This window comes from Syngnathus acus, chromosome 16 (assembly GCF_901709675.1).
Source record: "Syngnathus acus chromosome 16, fSynAcu1.2, whole genome shotgun sequence".
Taxonomy (NCBI): domain Eukaryota; kingdom Metazoa; phylum Chordata; class Actinopteri; order Syngnathiformes; family Syngnathidae; genus Syngnathus; species Syngnathus acus.
In genome coordinates this window covers 2679439-2686808 of record NC_051101.1, presented here as the reverse complement: position 1 = coordinate 2686808, position 7370 = coordinate 2679439, and positions in this window count along the sequence as shown.

The window sequence follows — 7370 nt, the reverse complement described above, 5'->3', positions numbered from 1 at the left end:
ACCCCCGTGCAATCTTTTCTCCTCATCGAGCGAACGCTCGGCGCCGATTCTTTGTGGCTCCTCCCCTGCATCTTTTTGTGCATCAATGCCAGCACGTCATTGTTTTTCCTTGGCTGAATCCACACCCTGCCCCTATTGCCCGCATTAGCCCGTGTTTATTATTACCGTGTGGCGCGCGCGCATGTGTGCGTGTGTGTGTGTGTTTGATCGTGACGCTTTGGGCAAACCCAGAATCAATGAGGTGTGCGCACGTGAAACCCGATCACCACGTCCCAGACCGTCATTAGCAGCCGGCCTGTGGACACCAGAGGCTCGTGTAGATGAGCAGAAACATGAGAAGGAGTTTTGGGTGTGGGGGGGTATATTTTGGAGGGATGGGGTGTGTGGAGTGGGGCGGGAGGGGGGGGGGGCTGCAGCTAGTTACATCTCACCTCCCACGATGCAATAGACTCCTATCACAGTTCAGCCTGATCTCATTAAAGTGTCGTCAGATTTCGGAGTGAAACAAATGCATCTGGCTTTTTGCGTATCGATTAGCGCATTTAAAAAAAAAAAAAAAGAAAGCACCTTCAAACTAGAGTCAAGCACCTAAAGGTAATTATTTCTCAAAATGTCTCCTCAACCCTAAAAACTCGACTCAAATAGCACAAATGGCACAATGGCGAGAAAAGTCGTGAGGGCAGCAGAATTCTTGAATTGTCATTTTCCTGAATGTAGTTTGCTTTGCAACTTTTTACAGGCCCTTGAAGAGCTTTGACTCGTCTTATTGATTTTTATTCCACAAAGATGGAGTACAACATGCAAGACTGATGCTACTTTGATTAGCTTGTCTTTCGTGTTTCCCATTCCCAAAGCTGTGCGGTTGTTGTAAATGCGCTAACAACGCTCAACTTTTTGTTAAAGTTACTTCAGCCAGGAGTAGCAAAAAACACCTTGAAGCCTCTTCTCCTTTTTGAAGGCTGTTTGCTGGAGTGCTGCTTTTTGTGCAGTGAGTTGTGGAGGTGTCGCATAGAAGCCTGCAGTGAAAAAAAAAAATCATGTCTGAACAGCAGCACCAAAAGTGACGGGCAGACTTGTCGAGTCCCACTCGAAGCGTATTGATTGAAGTTGTGGTCTCACCTGGACAGGCCACCGCTTGTACCTGAGCGCTCAAAGAAAAAGAAAAAAAAAAGCAAGAAAACAAGTGACTGCCATCTTGGTGAAATTGTTTGGGCACTTTGAACACCTCTGAATTCTCCAGTACAATTCACCCCCCAAAAAAAGATCACTTCCAGCATAAAAAAAGCTCCACCCAGTTTCCTCCACTCAAATTCATGGTGCGCTAATAAAAGCCCCCCCAGTAGTTACAGATGAGAAAAGAGGCTACGCTAATAATGACATAAGCACCTTGTAAATGTTTAATGAAGAGTTGTGGAGGGTTTCTTGATATGAGTAAGTGTCGTATCTTGCTCTGCTTCACTGACTTCAGGATGCTTTGAGGACTCCTTGAAAAAAATGGGGCAAAAAAAATAGTGCCACAAACTGCAGTGGATGTGCAACTCCACGTTATTCTCATGGCGTTATCGTTGTTATTGTTTCTGTTGACATTGTTTACTTTTTATTGTTTCTGTAGCCGAGTTGGTCCTCGTTTTTAAAGGAGCCGTACAAATCGTTGATGATGATTGGATCGCGTATTTGTCATATTACGGGGGCCAGTGTGGAACTTAAGCCTCACCCACGATGAAGTGGGAAATTATTTGTATTTACGTTTTGTGATATTGTAGTTTGATGGTGTTCTGAGAGGTTTTTTTGCTAGGCAGATATTCTACATGATAGTTGAGTCGTGATCCCGAGTGCTGCCTGCCGCCAAATTGTATTTGTCATGATCGAAATTCAAGTAGTGGCATCAAAAGCATCCCGCTTCTTCCGTATTGATTCATTTCCAGCGCAATCTATTCGGCACGTTGTCACATTGTCATGTTTACCCTGCGCTTGTTAACCCCGGGTCGGCCGAGCGGACACCCGCCCAACCCGCTCGGCCTCTTTTGGCCTCAGAAGTCCGAATGTGACAGATCAATGTCAGATTGGCCCACGGCAGGCATCGATTTGGCTCCAAGATAAGAACGCCGCTCCACAGCCACCCCCTGAGCTTCTGCACTTTCCTCACCTCGCACGCGTCGCACACCTTCCCCCCGTCGCCCGAGGTGCCATGTTGCCACATGAGCCAGGACGTGACAGCAACTTAACTGATCTGTATTGTTTTTTTTTCCTACTTTTTCTCACATCACTTGAGCGAATAAAATTTTATGTTCCGATACAATACTCCCCAAACATTGTGACGGCTCACAGCTTGAAGAACTCCTAATTTTTATGAACTCAGCATTAGGAGGCGAAAAAGAAGTGAAGAGAGAGTCTTGAGTGGAAGAGGAGGTGGAAGGAGGCCAGCAAGAGGGGACTTTGTGATTTGTTGCCCATTTGTTGCTGTGGGCCACGCGCAACGAGCCTCGGGGGCAGCATGAAAAGCCTCTCCGTTGTTGGAGTGCTGGCCCAAGGCTTACTTACATCTTGCCACTCGGGAGGGAAAGCAAAGAGAGAGGCTGGCGGGGTGGGGCATGGCAGAGCAGGGCGTCACTTCATATTTTCCCGTCCGGGCGTCCCCCCGTTACATCGGCCACCATATCCGGACACCAGAGCTTTTTTTTTTTTGCATTGCCGTAAAACAAGCAAAGGAAAAGCGTCAATGCGGCCGCATCAAAGCGATGGAAATTTAAACACAAACGGTGGAGCAACACATGTAGACAGACTAAAGTATAAGAGTACTCTGCCTCCTCTGCTCTGAATTGCACTGCATGCATTTCGGCAGCACTCGGTGCTGCCCGGCTGAGCTTGGTACCGCGCAGAAATGACACAACTGCAAATTTGGACTCACCTGATGCTCGTATCGGGCGGATCGTCATAACAGTCGTTTCCAAAACAGGAGCTGTCGTGTGGGACGTCCGCAGCCTTTCTAACAATCAGGTGCGGGCCGACCCGCCGCCGCCTTTCTGGCAAATGTACATAAAAACAAAAGCAGGGACTTTGATGCCAGCCGGCCGACGTCCTCCTGCGTGTAATCAATGGCTATTTGGCCAACTTGATTGCGTTACAGCGTTTGATTGAGAGCACGACTGTGTCTCGCCTTAGCAGCGCCATTACCTCGCAATTCAAAAGCGAGCTATTGTGTTTTTTTTCACGTCTCTTGCCCACCCCCAGCTGGGCTAAATATTATACAGACTTGCTTCAATCTTTTTTCATTTTTTTACTGGAGCCAGGCATTCGCTCACTCTGTACTTGCTAATCACGACATAAGGACGACATATCGCCGATTGAGATAGCTCCGAAAATGTCGTCCGAAAATCCCTTTAGGGATTGGGCAGTCAGGAGTGAATGAATCCTTACGCAATCATTCACTCACTCCCGACTCCCCAATCACAAAACAGTCCGTATTAACAGTTCCAAATCGGTGTGAAATCGTTGTTGATAATGCAATTGTCAATCACGTGTTGATTACGTGATGAAACATTTGTGACATATTCCATGTTTGATGTGAACCATGTGAGACTTACTGTAAGTGGCTCACGCAAGCTGTCCGTCCATTCGTTCGTCTCTTTTCTCTTTCCTCCGCTTGGGATCGTGACAGCCATTAAATATGAATTAAAAACCGCACAGGCCTCTTTGCCTTCCAAAATGTCATTACATATCTTCATGGCAGCCGGCTGTTGAATAAGCAGTTAGCGGGGCTCCCCCGGGGGGCAGAGATGGGGCGGGGGGGACAGATGGGCCAGGAAGAGGGAAGGATGAGTGCAATTGAGGAGGCGGGGGGGCATCCAGAGCGGGAGGGAGAGCCTCTTGGCGGCAAGCTTAATTGCGTCTGAAATGGAATCTGCATTACAGGCGGCCCCTAAGTGAGTGCACTACTCCAGCAACTGGCGAGCTCCCACAACGCAACGCGACGCGGCGTTCTACTAATAACCCCGCAAGGCCGCTCGCCGCCCCGCTTGCTCGGCTGCACTGCTCAAGTGCTGGCCTGGAGGCCTGAAAAGAAACAAATCTCCTGGCTACAAAATGAATAAAAGCTCGAGAAGGAATGGAAGGGGCTTATTTTGTTGACACACCTAGGACTAGCTACGAATTGTCCTGATGTGAGTGGAAGGTTAGCTGCAACTAGTTAAACGTGTTGAGGCGACTAGGTGATATTACCACAAGCGGTAGTTTCACTAGTAGCATGCTAGTAAGTCATTGTAGTGGTAGCGGTTGTGGCTTTAGTTGTATGGGTTGTAATTGTAATGGTAGTAGCCATTTTAAAGGTCATGTAAAGACACTATGGGGTCCCAAAATGTATTTGATAAAGATGGACTTGTATTTTTGGAAACTGTTGTGAATTTTTGAATAAAATTGCGAATTGAGGAGTGATCGATGAAAAATCAATAGTTTGTATGTGATCGTTGAAGTTCATCCCGGAAATTGCCGAAGTGACTGATGTAGATTATAGGAGGCCAAGCGTTGCCGAGTTACTTAGCCCATGTTAGCATAATGGCGGATACAGAACTGGAAGCGATGTCGTCTGACGAATCTCCCTCAGATTATGATTCTTCACCTTCTGACGAAAATGAAGAAGAGTATGATTTGTTTCTTGGGGTACAAGGCTACCAATTTGAACCGGTAAGAAGTAACCCAGCGACTGAAGCATCGCAAAACGAAGGCGCGGAAGGTGCAGCCGGATCGGGAGAAAATCAAACCGAAAATGGCGATAATCGTGGTCGTGGGCAGGGCCATGGTCAGGAAAATGCGGATCAAATAACATATAGGTAACATTTTCATACCCCAAGAATCTCCCTTTTGGCAATTGCACAGCTCTGTCTTGGCACGTTCGAGGGGGGGTGGGTGAACTTGGGGGGGCTCCGTTGTCTCTTCTCCCCCATGGCAACCAATTGTTCTTCTGTGGGCACCGGTTGGACTGTAGGGACTGCGTCTGGCTTGAGAAATTTCTTAGTTTTGAAGTCAAGATGCTCCATCATTGACCCCTGATAACCTTCCGGAGTAAAATGAGCTCCACAAATGACAGCTTGAGAGTCTGGCAGCGGGGTCTTAAAATCGGCTGGTTTTGTTTGGACAAAACGAACCCATTGTCGCCGTATAGATTGTGTTGCTGGGAAACGATGTAAACTGTGGGTTTTGTGCATATTGCTACAAAATTGGACAACACAAACCTTCACCATCGTGGAACAGATGTTTAAACAACAATTTGTATACAAAATGATGCTTATATGTATAAGTATTGGAGACAAAACACCAGGAAATTGTACGGATCTTCGCGCTATCAATCGGTAAACAATGGCTGCTTAAGCTGCTGTGCGTGCGTATATCCCGGGGAGTCCTATCATCTACGTCACGGTACCATGTGATCCAGAATGGCGCGGTTCATGACAGGGGCAGGAAAGATCGAGAAATACACACAAATTGACTGCGTTTGGCTCACGAATGCAATTTTATTTCAAATTCCATAATATTATTTGGATACAGGTGGATATAATCGAACATTCTGAGTGGTTGTTAAAACATGTTAAAAGTGCCTTTACATACTCTTTAACAATACTACTATAGCGCTAATCGTTAATGCTAATCGTATAAGCCACATTGACGGTAGTGCTTGGAAAGGATGCGTGTTATCAGGAGTCGTAGCAATGTTTATTGCGGAAGCTACGCTAACAACAAAACGTTGAGTGTCACATACTAAGATGGGAGCCGTCAGTGGATGAATGTGCGCGTGAGTCGCTGAATGACAGCCCACTCTGTAGAATAAGAATGATAACGTGATGAAGTGACAATTGAGGACAGTTTAGAAGGGTGCGTCCAAGTGCTATAAGTAGCCCTTTCCGCCAACAAGTAGCTCTCAGCTTAAAGAAGGTTGGTGAGCAAGCTCCAGTGTAGCTCAAGCACTCCGTTTATAAATGTTGTAGGAGTCATTGCGATTGTAGCAGTTGTAGTCGGAATAAGAGTGGTGATGAAGTGGCGTCGTGACCTGTCGTGACCCCAACCCCACATGCGTCCTCCTTCTCGTGCCCGAAGGCAAGCTTTGTTTCAGCGAGAGCCTGACGAGCGCATACGGCTTGCAAGACGGAGGCAGATGTTGCGGGACGGGAGCGGCGAGCACCGCCGCTCGATACGTAGCTCCGTTTTGCAACACGAGCCGCCGAGATCAGGTTGGCCCGCGCGGTCTGCGAAAAACAGCACGCAGGGAGGAGAAGGAGAATTATTGTCTGCAATGTTCACTCTCAGGAGCCAAATGATAACTAGATATAACACTAATAATAAAAATAAAATAAAGAAATCGAATAAAATAATTAGTAACAAATTATTTGAGTCCAAGGCCTTTTTTACTGAATGTGTTCACGGCAAGGCAAGAAAATGCCATTTATGCCTTTTTCCTCGCTCATCCTGGCTCGCAAAGCAGCAGCTGGAATATTTCGATGTTTGCGCACATACATGATGGCAAGCTTCACCTGCGGGTGTGTGCGTGCGCGTACATGCGCGGCGGTCCACTTAAAGGCCTGTGTTTTCCAAGGAGGCCATTGTGTTTCACCCGTCGCCTAGCAACCGTCACCAAGGCCGGCGCTCCATTGTTGAGCGCCTCAATTGCTCGCTGCCTGTTTCTACTTTTCCAAATTGTGCTGTAATTTCACAAAGTGCCGTTTGGCCCTCCCTGTGAAATGGATGGAGAGAGAGAGAGAGAAAGAGAGATTGAGCGAAAATGGAAACAAACATGGAAGCGTTACTTTGAGCCCGTCCTAATATTTAGGAAAAAGACCTCAAAAATGTTGCAAAGTGTTTTCATCTTGCAGCCCTCAATGGAATTTTGTGGACTTATTTGGAATGAATGCATTATCATTTCATTATACAATATTATATATTTCTTTCTCTTACTTGATGGAACTGATGTAGCTATTTTATGAATACAATCATGTAATACGTTCAAATGAAAAAAATAAAATAAAATACATTGATCATTTATTCTACATACATTTACTATATAGAGGATGATATATTACGTTCGGTTATTTTCAATTAATGCATTTTACAAAAGTCAAATAATATTCAACATCAATTTACATTTCAAACATTAAATCAAATTTAACACAGAAAATACATTAGCAGTAGTACGATACATTAAAGTAACTGACTTAAATGAAGGCATTTTCCAATTATAAATAATTAAAATCAATTATAATTAGTAATTATTATTATCATCATTATTTCAGATGACTACAATTATGACAATTGTTTACAATAATAAATGTTTGCAGTAAAGGGATTTTTTTTAAATCCATTTTAAATTGATACCGTGACAATAA